At 47.8% G+C, this 25,722-nt stretch overlaps 6 non-coding genes across 6 annotated transcripts; 4 read left to right on the top strand and 2 right to left on the bottom strand.

Annotated features, from left to right (window-relative positions):
- The first annotated feature begins 22,453 nt into the window (after nt 1-22,453).
- TRNAW-CCA (transfer RNA tryptophan (anticodon CCA)) lies at nt 22,454-22,525 on the top strand. The gene has a single exon. It is a non-coding gene; the product is annotated as a tRNA-Trp (tRNA).
- A 71-nt stretch (nt 22,526-22,596) lies between these two features.
- Nucleotides 22,597-22,667, bottom strand: TRNAG-GCC (transfer RNA glycine (anticodon GCC)). Its single transcript has one exon. It is a non-coding gene; the product is annotated as a tRNA-Gly (tRNA).
- A 1,145-nt stretch (nt 22,668-23,812) lies between these two features.
- TRNAN-GUU (transfer RNA asparagine (anticodon GUU)) lies at nt 23,813-23,886 on the top strand. Its single transcript has one exon. It is a non-coding gene; the product is annotated as a tRNA-Asn (tRNA).
- A 236-nt stretch (nt 23,887-24,122) lies between these two features.
- On the top strand, nt 24,123-24,194 carry TRNAW-CCA (transfer RNA tryptophan (anticodon CCA)). Its single transcript has one exon. It is a non-coding gene; the product is annotated as a tRNA-Trp (tRNA).
- A 71-nt stretch (nt 24,195-24,265) lies between these two features.
- On the bottom strand, nt 24,266-24,336 carry TRNAG-GCC (transfer RNA glycine (anticodon GCC)). The gene has a single exon. It is a non-coding gene; the product is annotated as a tRNA-Gly (tRNA).
- Nucleotides 24,337-25,497: 1,161 nt separating this feature from the next.
- TRNAN-GUU (transfer RNA asparagine (anticodon GUU)) lies at nt 25,498-25,571 on the top strand. The gene has a single exon. It is a non-coding gene; the product is annotated as a tRNA-Asn (tRNA).
- Nucleotides 25,572-25,722: the final 151 nt, after the last annotated feature.

The following is a 25,722-nucleotide window of genomic DNA, read 5'->3' as shown; positions in this document are numbered from 1 at the left end:
TGCCAATGGTGCAAGCCGCCATTGCATAGAGGGATAATGAGGAAGAACAAGAAAGTGAACGAATGCTTAGGAGCAAGAAGCTAGCAGTAGATAAATGCTACCCGATGTTACCACATGAGGGACAAGGCTCAAAGGGAACATCAGAGAAAGATCCGTTAATGTCCCACTTATTAAGCACACCACCCCCATATGCGTTAGACGCTACTGCACACCCAAAGCGCTTTGTTATACCACGCCCTGGCGCACGAAATGCAGCTCTTGCACAAGCACCAGCTCCTCTTCAGCTGGTTCCTTCTTCTCCGGCGCAGCCTTCTCAAGGGCCGCCGCCTTTGCTACATACTCCATCTACTTCTACAACTTTGCCTACTGCTCCAACTGTTCACTATGATACTACTTCTGCTATTGCTTACACTTCCTCTGCTATTGCCTCGACTTCCTCTTTACATCAGCCTGTCTTTTCTGGCGCATCTGCCTCGCCGCAAGCTTCTCCTTCTGTCAGACAGAGAGTGGCAAATACTGTCACTGGTCTATTCTCACCCTTCTTTGGGTCGCCGAAAACGACCTCTAAAACGGGGATCTATGACAGAATTTCGACAGACAGAATTTCGACCTACACAAATATCGGCGTAATTATATCGATAGCAAAAATATCGACGCCCTATGTACAACATGGTAAGTACCAAAATTTCGAAAAAATAATATCGATGTTAAAAATATCGTTGTTAAATATATCGATTTTTTAAATTTAAAATAACATAAAAAATACTGTAAATAATACTTATTAATTACTTAAACATATTTAAATATATGTAATAATGGTAAAAAAATTAATAATACATATTTAGTTTAAAAAATAATAATTAAAAATAATATATAATATATACTTACTTAACAATAATTACTATTCCAACTCCAGTGGGTGCAACAGTAGGGAAAACTGACCCTGAACCCTAAAAATACCCCTTTACCCAAAAACCTAAAACTGACCCTGAACCCTTAAAATACCCCTTTACCCAAAAACTGAAAACTGACCCTGAACCCAAAAAATACCCCTTTACCCAAAAACTGAAAACTGACCCTGAACCCTAAAAATACCCCTTTACCCAAAAACCTAAAACTGACCCTGAACCCTAAAAATACCCCTTTACCCAAAAACTGAAAACTGACCCTGAACCCAAAAAATACCCCTTTACCCAAAAACTGAAAACTGACCCTGAACCCTAAAAATACCCCTTTACACAAAAACTGAAAACTGACCCTGAACCCTAAAAATACCCCTTTACCCAAAAACTAAAAACTGACCCTGAACCCTAAAAATACCCCTTTACCCAAAAACTGAAAACTGACCCTGAACCCAAAAAATACCCCTTTACCCAAAATTAATTAATATTACAATTAAATTACTTCCCACCCTATCCCTCTATAAACCCACAACCCGCTCCAGTAGTAAAACATATAATTTAGTTAAAAATAAACATAAATTATCAATTAATTATTCTATTAATCAATTAAAATAATTCATTGCCAATTAATATTTAATAGCAAAATAAATTAATCACAAAAAATAATTATTTAATTACAAATAAATTACTTCCCACCCTAATTAAAAAAATACATAAATTATCAATTAATTAATCAATTAATCAATTAAAATAATTCATTGCCAATTAATATTGAATTGAAAAATAAATTAATCATTGAAAAATAATTATTTAATTACAAATAAATTACTTCCCACGCTATTCCCCTACAAACCCACAACCCGCTCCAGTAGTAAAACATATAATTTACTTCAAAATATACATAAATTATCAATTAATTAATCAATTAATCAATTAAAATAATTCATTGCCAATTCATATTTAATTGCAAAATAAATTAATCATTAAAAAATAATTATTTAATCACAAATAAATTACTTCCCACCCTATTCCCCTAAAAACCCACAACCCGCTCTGGTAGTAAAACATATTATTTACTTTTATATATTTTTTATTTATAAAAACATATTAAAAACATATTATAACAATTAATTTAAATACTTAACTAAAATTTCTAACACATATTAGTAAATCGAAATTACTTACATCGATATATATGCTATCGATATAAGTAATTTCGATATTACTTACCTTAGGGTCGATATTCTGGCCATCGATATTCTGGACATCGATATTCTGTCCCATCGATATTAGCAACTCGATATAAGTGTAAGTCGAAATTAAAAAATCGATATTTTGACGGTTTACCCTAAAACGGGACGTAGACAGTTGCGTAGTCAACTGCCCGATTACGAGGAAAGAGAAGTGCTAAATGAGTTAGCACGCAAATGGGTTACTGACACTGCTAAATATGATGTTCAGTCCGTTATGGAAGTTTTCCGTCAGTGGGAAGCGCCCACTCAGAGATACGTATTTGAAGAGATGTGTGTATATCTTTGTGAGGATTTAGAGACAAACGATCCCAAGCGCAAAATGAAGGAATTATTCCGCATGCGTTTTAAGTTCTATGAAGGTATGATTGTAGGTGCCGATGTTGAAAAAGCAATAGATTTATTGTTATCCTATAGGAGTAAGGGAAATGTCTCTAGATCATTGTATGAAGATGATGTGTCAGACAGGAAAAAGGCGCGACAGTACCCCATGAGAGAGGTTCCTCCAGTATGGAGGGAAGGTGACGCGAATGTAAATCCACCAATTCTGCCGCATTTCCGGCGTGTGTGGGTACATGTCCCCTGGAAAAGATCTGAGGTTTTAGCACTCAAACAGACACTACCTGATCCACGTAAAAACCCAGCCGGATATTACAAGGAATTATCACAGACTGCCAGCTCATGTATAATGAATTTAGCAGATGTAGACATGTTATTTGGGAACGTTGTTCCGCATCCTTTATGGAGTAAAATTCGTCATGCAGATCATGATCAAGAACTAGGTGACTCATGGGCTAATATTACTGCTACTGATGCCAGACAAGTCGGTGGTTCTAAGCCCGAGCCTTTAATAGCAGAACTTCCCGGTAGGATTATTGCGTACATGAAAACATTAATGCCTGAATTGCGCGTAAATTGGGACAAGCTGTCCGCATGCAGGCAGAAGAAAGATGAGAATGTGGCTGACTTTTTCACAAGATTTGAGGAGACTTTCACCGATCACAGTGGTCAGGATATGGCCACCGAGGGTGGCCAAAGACTGTTTGTAGACAAATTTGTACATAACTGTGCAATAAATTGAAAGATTCAGAGAGTGCTTGGGCTGTTTCCACGTCGGCGCAGATTTTAACCACAGCCCAGTACTATGAAAATAGGCGCAAAGACGAGCTAGATAAGGCAGACAAAAAGACTAAGGAGTTAAAAACTAAAGCTCTTCTCCAGCAAGCCTATCCGCCTCGCACTGCTAGTCAGCCCAATTATCAACAGCCGCAGCAGTATTCGAGAAACGCGCAAGGAAACGAGTTTTCCCATCAGCGTTCTCCGTATGGCCCAAATCAATGTGCCTATTGCAAAGAAGAGGGTCATTTCAAAAGTAATTGTCCAGCTCTTGCACGACGTTTAAACGGTGTTTCCGGCGCAAGAGGTAGAGGTGTTCAACAGGCTCCCAGAGGTAGGGGCCGTGGAAATTTCCCCCAGAACACCACTTCTTTCCCGCCTCAAAATTCCATGAATAGCTTTGACCAACAGAATAATGCGTCTTCCAGGTCAGCTCAGTACTATGCAGATGACTATTACGCGGAAAACGAGAATGAGGGTAATAATTGCTAGGACAGCCATGGACGAAGAGAGGGAGTTGTTTCAGTTCCAGTAGATCAGAATGGACCTCATGTCGAGGTGATTACATCCGGAGTGTCGGAGCCATTTCTGCTGGATACTGGTGCTACAAAAAGTTCTATCTTCACTCAAAACTTCCTGGCGCGGGGGGCGTGGCTAGCAGCCGATGATGGCGGCAGCAACCTAGAGAGGCTCCCGTAGCAAGGCGGCTTCCCGCAACAATCCGCATGCCTATCCGTTCACTGATCGCTCCAGAAGGGGTGTCCTGGGTGCGGCGACCGAACGGCGCTCGCAGGAGAAAATTGGGAGCACTCAGACCTCGGAAACAGGACGAAACTGCATCCTAGTCCTTCACTGGCGAGGGGCCTAGTGACACGAGGGCGGCCGCGGTGTCGAGTGGAGCCCTGGGCCGAGCGGAAGTCAACCCTCCTCGGCACGACAGACCGGAAGTACCCGCTGAAGACAGCACTCGACACCAGCGGATCGCCGGACCTACCAGCACTCATTCCTCAACGCGTCCTGCTCAGGGGCGCTGCAACGTAGTGCCTCATCACGACACTCGGCTGAGACCCGTAACTTGCTACGCAACACCTGCCATCTTGCCCTGACTTGCCGAGGCTACATCGGTTACATGGCTGCCGGCCGCACCCTAACTTCAACAGCGACCACTGGCCCACTCCCGAACTGAACCTTCTGAACAGACGCCCTGACGCGATTGACTGCGGGCGATCGGCCCACTTCATCGTAAATAGTGTCTCGCCGCAGGGCCAAAATGGCGGGGAGAGGGCCGCGACAGACCGCTGCTCAGGCGAAACTCGGCAAATTCGCCTATGATAACCAGACGCTCTCTCAGCCTGAGCAGCGCAAATCCCCAGGCAAGGGCGCGGACAACGATGGGACGAACAAGGCCACACTGGATGATGTCCTACGTGCTCTGGAACAGGTCAGGCCACAGTGGGCTCGACTGCTACCGAGGTGACCCTCATAAGAGCCGACCTCCAGAAGATGGGCGAAAGGGTGAAACAGGTGGAAGTGGTGACTAAATCACTGATAGAGGATGTCTCCGACCTGCAGGTCGCTATGGAAAGACTGCAAGCAGACAATAAACTTTTAAAAAACAAGTTGGATGACCATGAAGGACGCTCCAGACGCAACAACGTCCGCATTTTGGGGGTCCCGGAATCAGAAACAAAAGGGGCCATGGACTTGTACGTGGAGGAACTCATAAAGACCCGCCTGGCCCCGAAGGGGCTCTCCAATTTCTTTACGGTGGAGCGTGCCCACCGGGTACCCGGCGGGACACCTACGCCGGGGGCTGCCCCACGTCCCATCCTGGCGAGACTCTTCAACTTTAGAGACCGCAACACTATTCTTCAAGCGGCCAGAGTGGCACCACCTATCCACATCCAGAACTCTCGGATATCCTTCTTCCCGGACTACACGGCGGAGGTCACCCGCAGAAGGAGAACCTTCCTGGAGGTAAAGAAAACGCTTCGTGAACAGGAACTGCCATACTCCATGTTGTTCCCGGCCCGTTTGAGAGTGGTGGCCGACAAGAAGGTCTGGTTCTTCGACTCGGCTGAGTCGGCAAGAGAATGGCTGGAGGGATGGAGCACGGTGGAACGCAATTCTAATCGTCGACGCAACAGGCCGGACGACGATGGCCGACCGGGCTCACAATCCTCAGCCAGGGGAAGCGCGAATGAATCGCCGTCACAGGAACACGCTGGGGCCGCTGAGGGCGAATGAAACCCGCACGTGATGTACTGAATGGCCTCTGATTTACTCCCATGAGGATTGCTTTTCACGTCGTTCATGGACACGGGCCTGGACATCCCGAGGGCGGCACAGGGACCGCCTGCTTTGGGGGACACTCTCCCCTGACGTGCAAGTACTCTGTTTTTGGCATGGGATAAGCACTCTGCTGAGTTGGGGTGGCGGGCAGTTCTAAGTCCGTTTGGCAGGGAGGCAGGGTGGGGCGGGTTGGGGGGGGGTTGGTTCTTTTTTATGGGAAATTCACAGATTCGATCTCGATTTGTACAATGTACTTTGACTGCTATTGTAATGTTGCTGGTGCGATGGAGTCTGTACTGGGTGTATTTGTTGCTAATCTCTATTGATGGCGGGTGAACAGCTAAATATGGCGAGGGTAGATGAGACGCAAGTAGGCGGCTCCAGTCTCCGACTTCTCGCCTGGAATGTGCGAGGCCTGGGTGACAAGGTGAAACGCGGCCTCGTTCTGTCCGAGGTGAAGCGCTACAAACCAGACCTGATACTCCTGCAAGAGACCCACTTGGTGGGTAGTGCAACCAAGGCCTTGGACAGAAGGGGTTATAGAATGTTAGTCCACTCCGAATTTTCTACTGGTTCACGGGGCACGGGCATACTGATCAGAAAATCCTCCCACTTCATTATCATTAGCACCAGAAAAGACACGCAGGGTTGCTTTGCAGCGGTGGCGGGACAACGGGACGGACGCCCCTTAACGATAGTTTCAGTGTACATCCTGCCGTCATTACACTCAGTGATGCTACCGGCCGTGGGTGATTTCTTATTGTCCCTCCCGGAGGGAGACATGCTCATAGGTGGGGATTTCTACGCAGCTGCAGATCCGCAGCTCGACAAGTTCCCGGCGACTGCCGTTCCGGGGGGTCCCTCCCGGTTTCGGCGATTTATAGAGGCACTGGGGCTGGTGGATGTTTGGCGCCATGTTCACCCAATGGTTCGACAATACACGTTCCACTCCACTGTTCACAATAGCCTATCCCGCATTGACTACTTCCTGGCTTTAGGGGATGGCCTGCAGCGCGTAGATGAAGTGGTTATACACCCGCGAGGCATCTCAGACCATTCACCGCTAACTCTCACTGTCACCTCACAGACACGATCCCGCCTCCGCATATACCCCATTCATGCCTCCTATCTCAAAGTCCCGAAGGTCAGAAAGGCCCTGCACAAGGCCATGGAACACTATTTTACTGAAAATGAACCTACCGCGGCCTCAGCTGAGGTTCTCTGGGAGGCCTATAAAACGGTGTTGCGGGGGCAAGCTATATGCTCTATAACGGCACATAGAAGGGAACAGACCGCTGAACACACTGCCCTCGAGCTCCGACTGCGCGCAGCCACTACTGCCCATGAAGCCGATCCCACGGAAGTCACAGCACATACCCTCGTACTTGAACAGCGACTGTACGCAGACCACGCAAGACACATAACACAGGGACATATCACTGATACACAGAACCGGATATACGATGTGGGGGACAAGGCAGGAAAGATGTTGGCCTGGCTCGACAAAAGAGGGGGTAGCGCCAAAGGGATTCAGCAGGTGCGGGATGACGTGGGCAGGATTCTAACCGACCCCGAACAAGTGGTAGAGGCGTTGGCGTCCCACTTTGAAAAAGTATACACCCCTGAACGGGAAGTTACCACGATTGCGGCCCAATGTGCACTAAGCAATGTAGACATCCCAACGCTGCAACCAGAGGCCATAGCTGATCTGGAGGCACCGTTTACCACGGATGAACTACGAGTGGCCATCGGAGCCCTCCGAACTGGCAAGGCACTGGGGCCGAATGGCATTCCAGTTGAGTGGTTCCAAGCGCGTACTGACGCTCTTTGCCCGCACTTGCTTAAAATGTATGTGGAATGTCGAGATAAGGGGATGCTCCCGTTGGACCAACGGACGGCTGCAATTGTGGCTATCCCTAAGCCCGGCAAACCCCCCGAGGAATGCTCATCCTACCGCCCTATCTCTCTGCTTAATGCGGAGAGTAAAATCCTAGCAAAACTCCTAGCTAACCGACTAATGCCTCAACTGCCCGACCTTGTCCACCCGGACCAGTCTGGATTCATGCCCCACAGGAACACCGCGCTCAATCTTAGAAGGGTTCACGGGGTGCTGGCGAGGGCGGACTGCATTGGCGAGAATGCGGCTGTACTGGCGCTAGACGCTAAAATGGCCTTTGATCTGGTGGAGTGGGTCTATCTTTTTGAGGTCCTTCTAAGCATGGGTTTTGGCCCAAACTTCATCTCATGGGTAAAATTACTTTACACAGCACCGGTAGCACACGTGGTGGCGAACGGCCACATATCACGCACTTTCCCGCTTGGACGTGGCACCCGGCAGGGCTGCCCCCTTTCCCCTCTCCTCTTTGCACTCTCCCTAGAACCTCTGGCTATCCGCATTAGAACTACCCCCTTACTTAAGGGGATTAAATGGAGGGAGGGGTGGGAGGACCGCATATCTCTGTATGCTGACGACATGCTGGTGTACCTAACGGATCCCGAGCATGGCGTACCAGCTCTATTGCATCTCTGTAATGACCACGGCGAAGTTTCAGGCTACACCATTAACTGGAACAAGTTGGAGTTGTATGTCCTGGCGGGGGACCACCCAATGCTTGGCCCGGACTGCCCTCTGCGGTTGGCCGGTTCCTCATTTAAATACCTAGGCATCCATATTACGCGTGACCCTTCCGAACACGAGAAGCTGAACCTCTTGCCACCACTAGATCGTCTCAAACAAGACGCAGGCTTCTGGGCAGGATTGCCACTAACGATGCTGGGGAGAGCTGCCTTGTTTAAAATGAAGTCCTTACCCCGTTTCCTATACATCCTAGACAACACTCCATTCCCAGTGTCACCGGGATACTTCAGGAAAATTGCAGCAGTAGTCTCCGGATTGTTGTGGGGCAACCGCCCCGCGCGTATAGCCCAAGCCAAACTATGCAGGGGCTGGTACGAGGGTGGCATTGCGCTCCCGAACTTACATCTGTATTATTGGGATGCACAACTCAGGCCCATTAACCAATGGCTGCATGCTTCACAATCCGACCCGGCGTTCCAAGCGGACAGGGCTCAATTAGGCGCTAGTAATAGGCTGGCACCGCTTTATGATCGGAGGAAACTTAGACCTCTGGTGGGCCCCACTAGGCTCACTGTAGCCACTTGGCATGCAGCCACCGCTGCGCTAGGGTGGAAAGACACGCTCACTAGACTCACTCCGCTCTGGGACACGCATGCATTGGGCAATCTTCGTGTCAGTAAGGGGTTCTCCCGATGGGACGACATCGGAATCTCCACGGTGGGGGATATGTGGGAGCGAGGGGATGTCATCACCTTCGCCCGTTTGAAAGAGATTTATGACCTAGGACCGCGCGAAACATACCGGTATGTACAAATCCGCCATGCACTACTATCGGCCATCCCGGCTGGTACGACTCTTCCTGAGTCCTCCCCGCTGGAAGATCTGAGGTTCCGTGGCGATTGTAAGTGGTGTTTTCGACTCGCACGAATATGGTCGAGTCTGGTATCTACGAACCGCAAATGACGAGTTTAGTAAGTGTGCACAGTTTCGCTGTGCTAACTTAAACCGTTCGTTTGTTACGTGGGTTTTTCATCTGTACCCACGGGTTCCATCTTAGATACGGCATCCATTTTGTCTCTTGCCCTCAAGTAGCCAGCGAACGGACGTTGTCCGCTTCGCGACCCTGGGATTCCCAAGATATCTGCGGAAGACACATGTCCTTTGAAAGTGTCTTTATGACGAGGGGGATGATACTGTAAGGCAGATGGCCCCGCTCGAGGCTCATCTCGCCGTGCCGGTGTATTGTCTCAGCCGTGCATCTCATTAGGCACGTCCCTTTGATGCCTGTAGCTCGTGTTTCCCGATACCTCCCCTTTTACACCCTTTCCAATCTCCCCACTGTTTCCATCTTCCTCCACACCTGTTCTTGTTCCTTCTTCGATCTGTTTTACTGCCGATTGGAATGTACTAATGGTGGGAAGATGGGTTTTTACAGTTGGGAACCGCCAAATGTTTCCGCATATATATTCCGGACCTTGAATGTATCAAAGTGACCAAAGCGACCCCTCTCGGGGATAATTGTGGGAGCCAAGTCGTAAACCTTTGTGTACCATGTAAACCTATGGGAGAATCGGGTATAAAAGGAGCGATCCACAGAACCAATTTGAAGCAGTCTCCCCGAACTACACTCGTTGTACTTCCTGTGACTTCTGTGTTTCCCTGCAGTAAATAAACCTTGAATCTTTGACGCCGAAGGAAGTGTCCCGTGTCTCTGTCATTCGTACGCCGGAGCAGGTTACCCACGAAGGTTTCAGGTGTTGTCCCCTGGCACCGCTGGGTCTTAAAGAACCCAGTCCTTCAGTTGGCGCCCAACGTAGGGCTGCATCAGTGGTACCCGTCCAAGCCCGACGATCGTGAGGAACTTCGTGTGAAATCTACGAGGGAAGGTGCACTCCGCTTCATCGATCCTGTTGTCGAAACAAGTGGCCGAAGACTTTTCCCGCGAAGATTCCCGCCTCCTGACGGCTGCGACGGACTGCTGCCCTGACTGTAGACCTGTTTTGGTGCCTGGCGTAGACCTTGGTATAGCGAGACGATTGACGGGCCTTCCTGGTGACGCCATCGATCTTTGAGTTAAGTATTTGTGGGTCGCTCCCAGAGTTTTTGGTTGTGGTTGCTTAGTTGTTGCATGGTTCCATTGCATTTGTAGTTCTTGGTACTTTGTTGTGATATTTGACGTCTGCAGTCGCCAAAAACCGAGGGTTTTTGCTCTTTGCTGGGACTTGGTAAATCCCGTAACCCTTGACGTTTGTGAAACTCGGCTAGTGTGCAAGATGCCTGGTCGCAGTACTTTGTTTAGTTGTTTCAGACGTTGTGGTACGGATTCCCGACTGGAGGACTCGTGTCCGATACCTCCGGTTGGAACTCCAACTTATGAGCTGTACAGCAAACACGGGCTAGGCCCAATTACTTTTAATGATTACTGGATCCGTTACACTAGGAAAGATGGTGCCCTTAGTTGGCCACCTCATGGTAGTTTTGAGACAACAATCTTAGATAATCTTGAGGCTAAATTGTTTGAGAGAAAGTCAAGGTTGATGCCTTTCGGTTGTGGCGTAAAGAAGCCCGACAGAAAGAGATCAGACAGACTAAACGTAATCAGAGAGATGGTGTTGCTACCATTGTAAAGAAAGCAGAGCAGTTTCAGCGTGATAAGGAGGTTAAGGAAAAGGAAGTGTTTGACAGGCTACAGCGTATGTCCATAGATAAGTGCTATCCTGTTTTGCCGACGGAGTCGGATAAGAAGGACGAATCAGTTGAGGATCCTCTAATGTCTTATCTTATGAAGTCACCACCTCCGTACGTGCAGGGTACCGCAGCTCCTGCGGTCCCCCCTGTACTTGTTCCTCAACCTGTTCCTCAACCTGCACCCGTTCTTCCGACTGTTCCCGCTCCTCTGCCTATTGCTATTCCTACTGCTCCTCCGCTTCCACATCCTCCTGCTCCCGCTACTGCTCCTGCTCTACTTACTCCTGTTGTTTCTTCTGTTTCTACCTCTTCTCTTGTTAGTCCCTTGTGCTATACTTCTCCGTCTACTCGTAGTCAGACTTCTCCTGTTGCGGCTAGTTTTTTCCATTCTCTCGGACCCGTTTTTGGGTCCGCTGGTTCAGATGGTCCTCAGAGACGTAGTCAACTTCCCGGTAACAGGGAGCGTGCTTCGCTATACAATATGGCGATGGGTTGGATGACGCACCCTCTTAGAAATCCTCCACGTGTTGTACTTGATACGTTCTGTCAGTTCAATGAACCAACACAAAGATACGTGTTCGAAGAAATGTGCAAAGTTCTGCGTGATCAGATATCGGCCGATGCACCTGACGAGGTGTTGACCGCTTTGTCTGATCTACAGCTTCAGTTCTCGAATGGACTGATAGTGGATACTAATGTTCGACGTGCTGTTGAACGGTTGTTATCTTTCCGTCCCGCTCCTATACCTCAAGCTTTGTTTGTTGAGGATGTTGAGAGGCAGTTAGATGCGTCCGGTCAGTTCCCCATGCGGGAAGTTCCACCAGTGTGGATGCCAGGTAATCCTGCAGCTCAACCTCCGATCTTGCCGTTCTTTCAGAGAGTATGGATACATCTCCCATGGAAACGATCAGAAGTTTTACAGGTGAAGCAATCTTTGCCTGACCCTCGCAAAAATCCTGCAGGGTATTATAAAGAATTATCGCAGCTTGTAGACGCTACGGTAATGAATCTTGCCGATATCGATATGTTGTTCGGCAATATCGTACCGCAACCGGTATGGGCTAAGATTCGGCACGAAGATCACGCAAACGAATTAGGTGGCGATTGGGCTGCTCTTACTGCGGCCGATACGCGACAAGTCGGCGGGGCTAAGCCTGAACAACTCATTACTGCTCTCCCTCAAAGAATAATTACCCTAATGAAAACACTTATGCCAGCTATGAGGGTGAACTGGGACAAATTGTCAGCTTGCAAACAGAAAAAGGACGAGAGTGTCTCTGATTTCTTTACGAGATTTGAGGAGGCATTCATCGATCATAGTGGTCAGGATATGAGCACTGAGGGTGGTCAACGGTTGTTCGTGGACAAATTTGTCTCTAATTTATTGCCCGATTTGAGCAATAAATTGAAAAATTCTGAGAGTGCGTGGGCCGTTTCTACCTCGGCTCAAATATTGGCTACGGCACAGTATTATGAGAATAGAGAAAAAGAGGAGAACGACCGCGCTGATAAGAAGACGAAAGAACTTAAAACTAAAGTGTTGTTACAGCAGGCCTATCCCCCGCGCTCGAATCAGAATACTTCGCAGCAAAATAGACCGCAGTCGCAATCAAATAGGTCACAACCTCGAAATGACTTCTCTTCCCAAAGATCTTCGTTAGGGTACAATCAATGTGCCTATTGTAGACAAGAGGGTCATTTAAAATGTAACTGTCCCGTTTTAAACGATCGTAACAGTGGTAACTCATCTAGAGGAGGTCGTGGTGGTTCTCAGCAGGCACCACGTGGTAGAGGTCGTGGGGTTCAAAATGACCGTTCAGATAACTCATCAAATTCCGATAATTGTTTTGATCAACGTGGATCATCGCAAGGACGATCTGCGCAGTACAATGTAGACGATTATTACGTCGATCAGGGAACTGACGACAGTAATTACTAGGACAGCCATAGACAAGGAGAGGGAGTGGTATCAGTTCCGGTTGATCAGAGAGGGCCTTACGTCGCAGTTGCTACATCAGGCGTCGTTGAGCCTTTTCTGTTGGACACTGGTACAGCGAAAAGTTCCATAATGCATTCGAAACTCCCTGGCGCACCTTTGTCTGGCTTAACAAATGTTTCCGTCGGATTCTCTGGCGCCCCCGTTAGCAATCCAGTTTCACGCCCTTTGCCCCTTACAATTGGGCCTCGTGAGCTAGAAGCTCCGTTGATTTTGACTACGGGTTGTGGTGAAAATCTTTTGGGCCTGGATTTGCTGAAACGTTTGTATGCAACTCTGTATTGTTCTCCTGCGGGTGTAAAGCTTACTTTAGGAGAGAGGGTTGTCTCTCCTATGTTCTTGTCTCTCGATAAGCTTCCACCGGAATTGAGTTCTCTTCCTGCATCTTTGTGGGCAACAGGTCCCAATGATGTGGGCCTGCTTGACATCTCCCCTTATGTTGTTCAGCTGAAATCCAATGTGCGGTTGCCACGTATTCCCCAGTATCGAATCTCTCTTGATGGTGAACGAGCATTGTTAGCGATCATCTATGATTTGATCGAGAAAGACGTTATTGAAGAGACGCGGGGAAACGTGTGCAACAGCCCTGTACTACCCATTCTAAAACGTACTGATCCTTCGAAACCACCTGTTTATCGCTTTGTTATCAATTTACGGGAGGTAAATAAAATTGTGATTCCTCAGTTTCCTGTTGTGCCTGACATCACGGCGCTACTGACTCTGATTCCAGCTTCTGCATCGTGGTTTTCGGTGATCGATTTGAAGAATGCGTTCTTCAGCATTCCCATTGCAGAAGAGAGCAGAGACCTTTTCGGTTTCTCTCTTGGTGGACGCAGCTTCCGGTTTAAACGCGCTCCTCAGGGCTACTGTGAGAGTCCATCGATTTACAGTCAAGCCTTGAAGGGTCAACTGGATGCGTTTTCGTTGCCGGCTGGTGCGGCCTTAATCCAATATGTCGATGACTTATTGGTAGCCGCAGATACTCAGGACATTTGCAAAATTGCTACGGTGTCGTTGCTGCAACATCTCTGTGACTTACATCACAAGGTGTCACCTTCTAAACTCCAATATTGTTGTCAAGAAGTAACCTATCTAGGTCACTTATTGTCAAAGGAGGGAAGACGGTTGACCCCAGAGAGAATTGCAGCAATTGCGCGAATGACTGTGCCAACAACCCAAAGAGATGTGCGTGCCTTTCTAGGTATCACGTCGTATTGCAGGCAATGGATTCCAAATTTTTCATTGCTAGCGAAACCATTGGTGGCTCTTACGTGCAAGGATGTCTCAACTCCTTTACCATGGACGGAAGAATGTCAGAAAAGTTTTTCTGAATTACGTGACTCATTGTGTTCGGCTCCTGTGTTAGGTACTCCTGACTATAGCAAGCCGTTTACACTAGATGTTCACGAGAGGGAAGGTTGTGCCTTGAGTGTCTTAACGCAACCTTTTGGTGGTAAGCAACGTCCATGTGCATATTTTTCCTCGACCTTGGACCCGGTAGCTAGAGCATTGCCGAGTTGTTTGAGAGCAACAGCGGCAGCTGCGGTGTCCATCCGACAATCAGCAGGATTGGTCATGGATAATATGCTTACGGTGATGGTTCCGCATGCAGTCAATACTCTTTTGAACCGTACGAAAACTCAGCACTTGACGAGTGCGTCTGGGTACGAGTTGACGCTGTTGGCAAGTCATATTCAGATAAAACGTTGTAATGTTCTGAACCCGGCAACTTTGTTACCCATTAGCACAGAGTCAGATGAAATAGCAGCCCATGACTGCTATTTGAGAACTGAGGAGGAAACAAAAGGTCGAGTGGACCTTAAAAACACTCCTTTGGAAGATCCAGATGGAACGTTGTATGTGGATGGTTCATGTTTTAAATTGCCGAATGGTGATGTGACTACTGCGTATGCTGTTGTGACTTTGAATACTGTTGTGGAAACTGCGAGATTGAATCAGAACTCTGCCCAGGCTGCAGAGCTGATCGCTCTAACTAGAGCGTGTGTGTTAGCGAAAGGGAAACGTGTGAATGTGTTTACCGACAGCCAATATGCTTTTGGCGTCGCCCATAGCTTTGGACGGTTGCGGAGAGAGAGAGGTTTTATGACATCGCATGGTACGAAGATTCAGCATGGACAGCTCGTGAATGATCTTTTGGATGCACTTACGTTGCCTAAGCAGGTAGCGATTGTTAAATGTAGTGCGCATCGTAAGGTGACGGATGATGTTGGTCGCGGTAATGCCTTTGCGGATGAGATTGCTAAGGAGACTGCACGGGATCTTAGCACTAGAATGTATGTGATGAGTTCGGTTAGGTGGCCTACCGAATCGAGTATGTGTGAGGACACTATCGAGAGTGTAAAAGCAATTCAGAATGAGGCCACCGAGACTGAAAAGACGAAGTGGAAAGAAAGTACGGGGAAGTTGGATGTGAATGGTTGTTGGGTTGATTTGTCGGAACATAAGAGATGGATGTTACCGGATGCGTATGTGCTGGCTGTTGTGACAATGGCGCATGGGTTAGCACATATTAGCGTGAAAGGTATTTGTAAGTTGCTGTCCCCTGTGTGGAAGAATGATGGTATCACGAAATGTGCTGAACAATTGGTTAAGAATTGTATGGTATGTATGTTGTACAATCCTGGTAAGGGAACCCCAACTCCTCCTGGTAGTTTTGCTCCCCCTTCATGTCCCTTTGAGGTGATCCAATTAGACTTCATCCATATGGAGCGATGCAATAACCTGAAATATGTTTTAGTTGTGGTTTGCGCGTTCTCCCGATGGATTGAAGCCTATCCCCTCAAAGACAACACTGCTTTGTCTACTGCGAAAATCCTACTGAAGGAATACTTTCCTCGGTATGGAATGCCTCGGATTGTATGGTCGGACAACGGAAGTGAGTTTGTGGGGAGTGTGATGAAGAGTGTGTGTAAGGGCCTTGGAATTAATCAAAAATTCCATAGCGCCAATCATCCCCAGTCAGCTGGTTTGGTTGAAGGGTACAATGGCACCCTTAAATTGAAACTAGCGAAAATTCAGGCTACGACTGGTCTTTCGTGGCCTGATGCTTTACCCTTAGCTTTGTTATCAACTAGGGCAACCGTACACTCCCGAGTAGGGCTTAGTCCCTATGAAATAGTGTTCGGTCGTCCTGCGAATGTGTGGGGGGTCCCTAGACCGGGTGTGTTCTCCAGTCTCGAATACCCAATGTTGATTGACTATCTTCATGATCTGACTGCTAAACTGAGGTTAATTCACCAACAGGTTTACGAAGCATTGCCGACGCAGACGGAGGGTCCAGGCCACCAGCTCCAGCCCGGAGACTGGGTGGTCACCAGAAATTTTTCCCGCAAGAAGAACTTGGAACCCCGGTTTACTGGACCCTACCAGGTCCTCCTTGCCACGAGAACTGCCGTTCGTTTAGAGGGCCGGAAAAATTGGGTGCATGCCACCCATACAAAGAAAGTTCCTATTCCTTTGCCGGCAGACTCGTGGGTGAGGAGGGGCATTGCTTCATCTGAATCCGAAGGATTGCCGGCGTTTGTACCTTTCAGCGACGCACAACCTGTCGGAGAATCCTCAGTGCAGCAGAAAGACACTGTTGAACATTTGTCATCAAAAGACTCGAGACCAGAACGTTCGGCTGATCAACAGGACTCTGTTCCCTCATCGGATCCTTTGTTTGATGAACATACATGTCCTGGGAAAACTCGATACTCTTTGCGTTCCAGCACTAAGGACAAATAAAATAATATTGTTCTGCCCCTTGATAATTGCATTATCCCGTTTTCCACGATCAGTCCGAACACCCGTATTATTGTAATTATTTTTGTATATATATTGAGTTTCGTTCCATATGTGTTTTTGCTTCCACAGCTGAGAGACATTTTTTTGCATATACATTGTGAATAAAGGCCGTAGGGCCGCGCGTGTACTTCCTTCTGGTTAGCAGGTCTTGACGCTAGGTTAAAGACCGTCGGTTCCTGGGAACTCCTAGGGATTGACTACTGCTACACGGAACGAAGTGCGTCAAGAAACGTTGCGGACGGTCATAGGGGATGGCGTTTTCGAAGCTGATGGACTTGGAAGAAGCTCAGGCGCAAAGGTTCAAGTTACAACAACTTAGTCGTACCAAATGTTTTATGTTTCAAATATTCGTACTGCTCCTGATTGTTTCTGCACTATTGGCAGCTGGGGTGTATTATACGATGTCTTACTTCTTACCTTCTGCTATACCTACTCCTACCTCTGACCCTACACTTACCTCCACTGCATCCCCTCATTCTTTTCATATCTTACCCGAACACGAGCAGGCTAGACGTGCAGAATTCCGTAATAATTCCTTTATACAGCTCCTTCACCAGCACCAGTTAGTGGTAAATACTACTAATTGTTGGGTGTGTGGACTAATGCCGCATACCACGGATAAGGGAATTCCATATCTGGTCTTACCGTATAGTTCCCAGGGTTCAGCTCGAGCATTCCAAACAATGTTTCGAAGCGCACTAGATTCTCACCCCAGTCGAGAGCCACGTTCTCCCTACCTTGGCCTTGGCTCGTACTATAAGCCTTTGTCTATAGCGATAGAAGATTTAGATAGAGATATCTATGAGCCGTCGCTCATCCCAGAGGAAGAGGTACAAGCCTATAGGGTCTTGAGTAAGGTTGAGTATAGTGCGCTCACGAGTGATAAACAGCTTAAAAGCTCACCTCCGATATGGGTCGTACCCCACATTGGTAATTTTTGTCTAATGGGTCGTGGCCGAAGATCGAAAGCCCGACTTGGAGAGAGTGCTTGCACCGAGAATTACATTCTGCCTATGGTCTCGTCCCCTGTGTTTCTGGCTACCAAGGGTACGTACTTTGTCTGCCATGATCGTGCGTATGCATGGTTGCCCTCCGACTTTGCGGGCGCATGCTTTATCTCAAATTTGTTGCCTCCGACGTTCACTGTAGATGCAGATTATCACAAGACAAGAGTTGTGAGAGGCGTAATTAGCGAAGAGGATACCGCCGGTCAAGAGGCAGGAGACTTTTTCAAGGGTTTCCTCCCGTTTTGGGGGCCTATGGTTAATAGGAGGAACCTGAGACAGTTGACTCGAGTGGTAGAATCGACAGCTAATATTACTGCCAGTGCCCTTGGTAATATCACCACAGAACTTCAGACTTATGACGTTACAAAACCGTATGGTTTTAGACGTGATCTTAGCAGATCGAGGTGGGGTATGTAAGGTGATCCATTCGAGCTGCTGTATTTTCATTCCGGATAACGCTCCGACTGTCTATCAAGCCATCTCAAAGTTGCATAAAATCTCTGAATCCATACACGTGGATGTAGGGGATTGGACGCTACTTGGGTGGTTTTGGGGCCTGATGTCGACTTGGGGTTGGAAAATTCTGATGATCATCGGAGTTATTGTGGCGTTCCTGTTCACGTGCTGCCTTTGTGTGCAGTGTGGTCCTGCCTTATGTGGCCTCTGTGCTACAACGTGTATGAGACAGCCACCTGTTACCAAGGGGACTCGGTTGGACAGAGCTATGTTACAGCAACATCTAGATGGTCTGATGAATATCGGGTATGATTCCGACTAGTGCTTGCCTACATGAGGGCAAAAGGAGCGTCTGAGGTTCCGTGGCAATTGTAAGTGGTGTTTTCGACTCGCACGAATATGGTCGAGTCTGGTATCTACGAACCGCAAATGACGAGTTTAGTAAGTGTGCGCAGTTTCGCTGTGCTAACTTAAACCGTTCGTTTGTTACGTGGGTTTTTCATCTGTACCCACGGGTTCCATCTTAGATACGGCATCCATTTTGTCTCTTGCCCTCAAGTAGCCAGCGAACGGACGTTGTCCGCTTCGCGACCCTGGGATTCCCAAGATATCTGCGGAAGACACATGTCCTTTGAAAGTGTCTTTATGACGAGGGGGATGATACTGTAAGGCAGATGGCCCCGCTCGAGGCTCATCCCGCCGTGCCGGTGTATTGTCTCAGCCGTGCATCTCATTAGGCACGTCCCTTTGATGCCTGTAGCTCGTGTTTCCCGATACCTCCCCTTTTACACCCTTTCCAATCTCCCCACTGTTTCCATCTTCCTCCACACCTGTTCTTGTTCCTTCTTCGATCTGTTTTACTGCCGATTGGAATGTACTAATGGTGGGAAGATGGGTTTTTACAGTTGGGAACCGCCAAATGTTTCCGCACTTATATTCCGGACCTTGAATGTATCAAAGTGACCAAAGCGACCCCTCTCGGGGATAATTGTGGGAGCCAAGTCGTAAACCTTTGTATACCATGTAAACCTATGGGAGAATCGGGTATAAAAGGAGCGATCCACAGAACCAATTTGAAGCAGTCTCCCCGAACTACACTCGTTGTACTTCCTGTGACTTCTGTGTTTCCCTGCAGTAAATAAACCTTGAATCTTTGACGCCGAAGGAAGTGTCCCGTGTCTCTGTCATTCGTACGCCGGAGCAGGTTACCCACGAAGGTTTCAGGTGTTGTCCCCTGGCACCGCTGGGTCTTAAAGAACCCAGTCCTTCAGATCGCCTCCTGACGGACTATATGATAGAGAAAGTTTCCTCCCTCACATACCGGAAACTCCTTAATAATTCTCCGGATCCGCTGATATCCCTTAAGGGGAAATGGGAGCAAGAGGTGGGCGCGCTCGACGAACATGAGTGGAATGAGGCATTGGCTTCCCCCAGGGAGGCAGGCATATCGGCCAGGATGAGGTTAGTCCAGGTCAAAGTCCTCCATAGAACATATTACACTAGAACACTACTGCACCGCATACAACGATCCCCTGATCCCTTTTGCTTGCGAGGCTGCGGGGAGGAGGGCTCCTTCTTCCATACATTCTGGGATTGTCCACGCATTCACAACTACTGACGTCAGGTCCTGCGCACCATGTCACAGGTGCTTGAGGTCTCGGTACTACCGGAACCACGACGGTGCCTCCTCAATGTATGGGAACCAACAGATTTGTCCCGGCCCGGCCGCCTTTGGGTGACATTGGGTATGATGGTAGCAAAGCGAGACATTGCGCAGTGCTGGGGGGTGGCAGACCTCCCGACAACATCACAGTGGTGCATTAACATGGACAGGACGATGGTCACAGAAAGGGCGGTATACTTAAACCAAGCTTGTCCCGGCAAGTGGAACAAAATTTGGTCCCCATGGAACACTTACCGGGGTGACATCTGCGACCCACTGCCAGAAGATGATCCAGTAGACTCAGATGAGTATGACGGTTTGGAGTGAGGGTGGTTGGCGGTAGGGTGGGGTCCTGCAGGAGGGATTGGGGGGGGAGATGTCTTTTTTACACCCTATGTTTACTCATGGACGCAAATGACACAGTTTTATTCCAGGTGAACTCTCCTATCTATCTAGCAATATACATGGTCAATGATTGCACCGTGATTTCCCGATGTTCGACTGTTCTTTTAGTTAGTTCCAAAAAATCGAAAATGAGAACCTCATTCACCCAGCATGGAACATTTGCCTTTGTCCTTCACTACTTTCACCGACGGCCTTTACTGATGTGTTTTTTTGCAACAACCTGCGTTGTCTATATTTCTAACTGCCGTTCCAATGTGACATTCCAGATTAGCGGCCGGCCCCTCGGGTTGTAGGCGACATGCTGTGTACAATTGTGAAGGTATAATAAAGGTTTTCAAAAAAAAAAAAAACTTCCTGGTGCACCTTTGTCTGGCAAAATGAATGTTTCACTAGGTTTTTCTGGTGCCCCTGTTAGAAACCTGATCTCCAATCCCATGCCCCTTTTTGTTGGCCCATGCGAATTAGAAGCACCCCTCATTCTTACAACAGGTTGTGGCGAAAACTTGTTAGGTTTGGATTTGTTAAAAAGATTATATGCAACTTTGTACTGCTCCCCTTCGGGAGTACAGCTTACCGTAGGAAGAAAAGTAATTTCTCCAATGTATTTGGCAAAGGAGAATATCCCAACCGAATTGTCATCTCTCCCGGATGAACTTTGGGCAAATGGTTCTAATGATGTGGGTCGTTTGGAGATAGCGCCATATGTCATAACTTTGAAAGCTAATGTTAGGTTACCACGCATTCCCCAATATAGAATATCAAACGAATGTGAAAAGGCTTTGTTAGCGATCGTTTACGATCTGATTGAGAAAGATGTCATCGAAGAGACAACAGGCAACATTTGTAACAGTCCTGTTTTGCCTGTCTTAAAGCGTACCGATCCTTCAAAGCCCCCTGTGTACCGATTTGTGATTGATCTCAGGGAAGTGAATAAGATCGTTGTACCACAGTTTCCAGTCGTCCCCGACATTACTGCCTTATTGACAATGGTTCCAGCTTCAGCCAATTGGTTTTCAGTGATTGACCTGAAGAACGCTTTCTTTAGCATTCCGATTGCAGAGGAGAGCAGAGATATCTTTGGCTTCAATTTAGGAGGACGAAGTTTCCGCTTTAAACGCGCTCCTCAGGGCTACTGTGAGAGTCCATCAATATTCAGTCAGGCTCTGAAAACACAACTCGATACGATTGTTCTACCTGGTGGCGCGACTCTGATCCAGTATGTGGACGATCTGCTGATCGCTGCAGACACCGAAGAGATCTGCAAGCAAGCCACATTGTCATTGTTGCGTCATTTATGCGACATGAAACACAAAGTCTCGCTTTCCAAATTACAATTTTCTCGACAAGAAGTAACCTACTTAGGTCACATCTTATCGAAGGAGGGAAGGAGACTGACCCCAGAAAGGATACAGGCAATTGCAGAACTGAGTGTCCCAAGGACACAAAGAGAAGTGCGTGCCTTCTTGGGCATTACATCGTACTGAGTACAATGGATACCGAACTTCTCACTATTGGCCAAACCTTTGCTGGCATTAATGCGTAAAGACACACCCAATCCTTTGCCTTGGTCTGAAGATTGTCAGGCGAGTTTCCATGAGTTGCGTGAGGCATTATGTTCGGCTCCTGTGTTGGGAAACCCCGACTACAGCAAGCATTTTACATTATATGTCCATGAGAAGGAAGGTTGCGCATTATCAGTCTTGACGCAACACTTTGGGGACAAACAACGCCCATGTGCATATTTCTCCGCGACTCTAGATCCTGTAGCTAAGGCATTACCAAGTTGCTTGAGGGCCACTGCTGCAGCAGCTGTCTGTATTCGACAGTCTGCTGGGTTAGTCATGAATAATACCCTGATCGCTATGGTCCCACATGCAGTAGATATTTTACTAAACAGTAGATTTGCAGGACACTCCCCTCCCTGAATGTAATGATAATTTATGGGTTGATGGTTCATGTTTCAAGTTGCCAAATGGTAATACGACTGCAGCATATGCCGTGACAACATTACGCACGATTGTAGAGACAGCTCGCATCCCCCACAATTCCGCGCAAGCAGCAGAGTTAGTCGCACTCACAAGAGCGTGCGTGTTGGCGAAAGGAAAACGAGTGAATGTGTATACTGATAGTCAGTACGCCTTCGGCGTAGCCCACAGTTTTGGAAGATTTAGGATTTAGGATAGAAAACAAAAGGCCAAGCCCTGTAATACAACCGTAGGCATATAAGCAGAGGAAAATAAGTCAAAAGGTCCACAGCATTTGTTCATCTGGCATCGAAGGCTGCAAGTGTAAGGACCTCGTGGCGCAACGGTAGCACGTCTAACTCCAGATCAGAAGGTTGCGTGTTCAAATCACGTCGGGGTCACTGCTTACCATTTTATTTCCCACTGAGTTCATATATATCATTTCGAAAACAAAGTCAAAAGAAAGCAACCTTGCATTGGCCGGGAATCGAACCCGGGCCTCCCGCGTGGCAGGCGAGAACTCTACCACTGAACCACCAATGCTTCACATGGTGTGTTCACAGGCAGAGCTCTGTCCAAGACAGTGGTCAGGTTCACACACTTAAATTGTACACATATGAACAAAGTGTGCGCAGCAGACATGATAACGCCAACGTTTCACATGATGATGGCAAGAATCAGATGCAGGAGACTATAAGTAATAATGTCTTTGCATTTGCTGAGGTCACTGGCTTGGTACTAGAGTTGTGGTTATCAGGGCATGATGGCAGGCTGCTCCTGACAGAAGTGGCTCACAGAATGCACCCGCCAGATCACCAGCACTATTGTGTTTCAGATCATGTCACTGAACTCTCCTCCTGGAAAATCCTTCCCACTGGCTTTGCCAGATTCTGTGTCCTCCCCAAAATGCTGGGGTGAAACGGGCAGAGTTCTGTGCCCTGCGCCCCTTTACGCATCCCTAATGCGCTCCCAACGCGCCCTGGTCGGGCTTAGATCACTGAAGCCTCTGGAGATCAAGAACTCCGGAAGCCTAGGGTCAGGCCTATTGCAGAGGCATCTTGTGCCTGGCCATTCCGGGATTGTTGTGTTTCAGGGCCTAGCCATCAATACTCCTGGGATTTCTTTCCATGAGAACCCTCATGTCCCTGTCCTCCCACAAGCCTGAGCTTTTATGTAAAATAAAGTGTGCTCTGTGGGCCTTCCCCTATGTGCTCTCTGCCTAATCTCTTTCTCCCAAGCTGAGCTCTGCAGGTAAATGTATCTATCTGACTGAGGGGCTAGGGAGAGCCTTTCCCAGCAGTCTTACAAGCCAAGAGTTCAGAGAAAGCACCTGCTCTGGGAAGGAGACTCTGCTCACAGAGAAGACAAGTCCAACATAACACAGTGAAGATGGGATGGGCAAGACACACGCCTCACGGGCTGGTAGCACGCAAACAGAGGAGCAGGGAGCTACGCTAAGTAGGCAAAGAGAAAAGTCATGTATGAGTCTCATACACTGTGACCGGTAGTAATACTGGCTCTAACACCATTAGACAGTAGTCTACACATCATAAATTACAACAGTAACAAGACACTAAGCAAATGACAAATGCTGTATGGCATAAAGACGCCTTATATAATACAAGCTCCAGGCAGGCGCACACATGTCAAGACATATATTGAGTCTCAGGAAAGGTATGCAGTCAATAGTCTCTGTGGCGCAATCGGTTAGCGCGTTCGGCTGTTAATCGAAAGGTTGGTGGTTCAAGCCCACCCAGGGACGTATCCTTTTGTCTGCATGAAACACAGATACGTACCTTTGCTCTTTCCTGCGTGCGATCCTTTCCCTGAATAGTTCAATCCTCAGCGTTCTCACTGCACCTGCAGTCAATTTCAATAATTAGGATAGAAAACAAAAGGCCAAGCCCTGTAATACAACCGTCGGCATATTAGCAGAGGAAAATAAGTCAAAAGGCCCACAGCATTTGTTCATCTGGCATTGATGGCTGCAAGTGTAAGGACCTCGTGGTGCAACGGTAGCGCGTCTGACTCCAGATCAGGAGGTTGCGTGTTCAAATCACGTCGGGGTCACTGCTTACCATTTTATTCCCCACTGAGTTCATATATATCATTTCGAAAACAAAGTCAAAAGAAAGCAACCTTGCATTGGCCGGGAATCGAACCCGGGCCTCCCGCATGGCAGGCGAGAATTCTACCACTGAACCACCAATGCTTCACTTGGTGTGTTCACAGGCAGAGCTCTGTCCAAGACAGTGGTCAGGTTCACACACTTAAATTGTACACATATGAACAAAGTGTGCGCAGCAGACATAATAACGCCAACGTTTCACATGATGATGGCAAGAATCAGATGCAGGAGACTATAAGTAATAATGTCTTTGCATTTGCTGAGGCCACTGGCTTGGTACTAGAGTTGTGGTTATCAGGGCATGATGGCAGGCTGCTCCTGACAGAAGTGGCTCACAGAATGCACCCGCCAGATCACCAGCACTATTGTGTTTCAGATCATGTCACTGAACTCTCCCCCTGGAAAATCCTTCCCACTGGCTTTGCCAGATTCTGTGTCCTCCCCAAAATGCTGGGGTGAAACGGGCAGAGTTCTGCGCCCTGCGCCCCTTTACGTGTCCCTAACGCTCTCCCAATGCGCCCTGGTCGGGCACAGCCCTGGTCGGGCTTAGATCACTGGAGCCTCTGGAGATCAAGAACTCCGGAAGCCTAGGGTCAGGCCTATTGCAGAGGTATCTTGTGACTTGCCATTCCGGGATTGTTGTGTTTCAGAAACTAGCCATCAATACTCCTGGGATATCTTTCCATGAGAACCCTCATGTCCCTGTCCTCCCACAAGCTCGAGCTTTTATGTACAATAAAGTGTGCTCTGTGGGCCTTCCCCTATGTGCTCTCTGCCTAATCTCTTTCTCCCAAGCTGAGCTCTGCAGGTAAATGTATCTATCTGACTGAGGGGCTAGGGAGGGCCTTTCCCAGCAGTCTTACAAGCCAAGAGTTCAGAGAAAGCACCTGCTCTGGGAAGGAGACTCTGCTCACAGAGAAGACAAGTCCAACATAACACAGTGAAGATGGGATGGGCAAGACACACGCCTCACGGGCTGGTAGCACGCAAACAGAGGAGCAGGGAGCTACGCTAAGCAGGCAAAGAGAAAAGTCATGTATGAGTCTCATGCACTGTGACCGGTAGTAATACTGGCTCTAACACCATTAGACAGTAGTCTACACATCATAAATTACAACAGTAACAAGACACTAAGCAAATGACAAATGCTGTATGGCATAAAGACGCCTTATATAATACAAGCTCCAGGCAGGCGCACACATGTCAAGACATATATTGAGTCTCAGGAAATGTATGCAGTCAATAGGCTCTGTGGCGCAATCGGTTAGCGCGTTCGGCTGTTAACCGAAAGGTTGGTGGTTCAAGCCCACCCAGGGACGTATCCTTTTGTCTGCATGAAACACAGATACGTACCTTTGCTCTTTCCTGCGTGCGATCCTTTCCCTGAATAGTTCAATCCTCAGCGTTCTCACTGCACCTGCCGTCAATTTCAATAATTAGGATAGAAAACAAAAGGCCAAGCCCTGTAAT

This window comes from Lissotriton vulgaris, chromosome 1_1 (genome assembly GCF_964263255.1).
Source record: "Lissotriton vulgaris chromosome 1_1, aLisVul1.2, whole genome shotgun sequence".
In the NCBI taxonomy this organism is placed as follows: Eukaryota; Metazoa; Chordata; class Amphibia; order Caudata; family Salamandridae; genus Lissotriton; species Lissotriton vulgaris.
The sequence above is the reverse complement of the archived record's forward strand: the minus strand, read 5'-3'. Positions and strand labels throughout refer to the sequence as shown.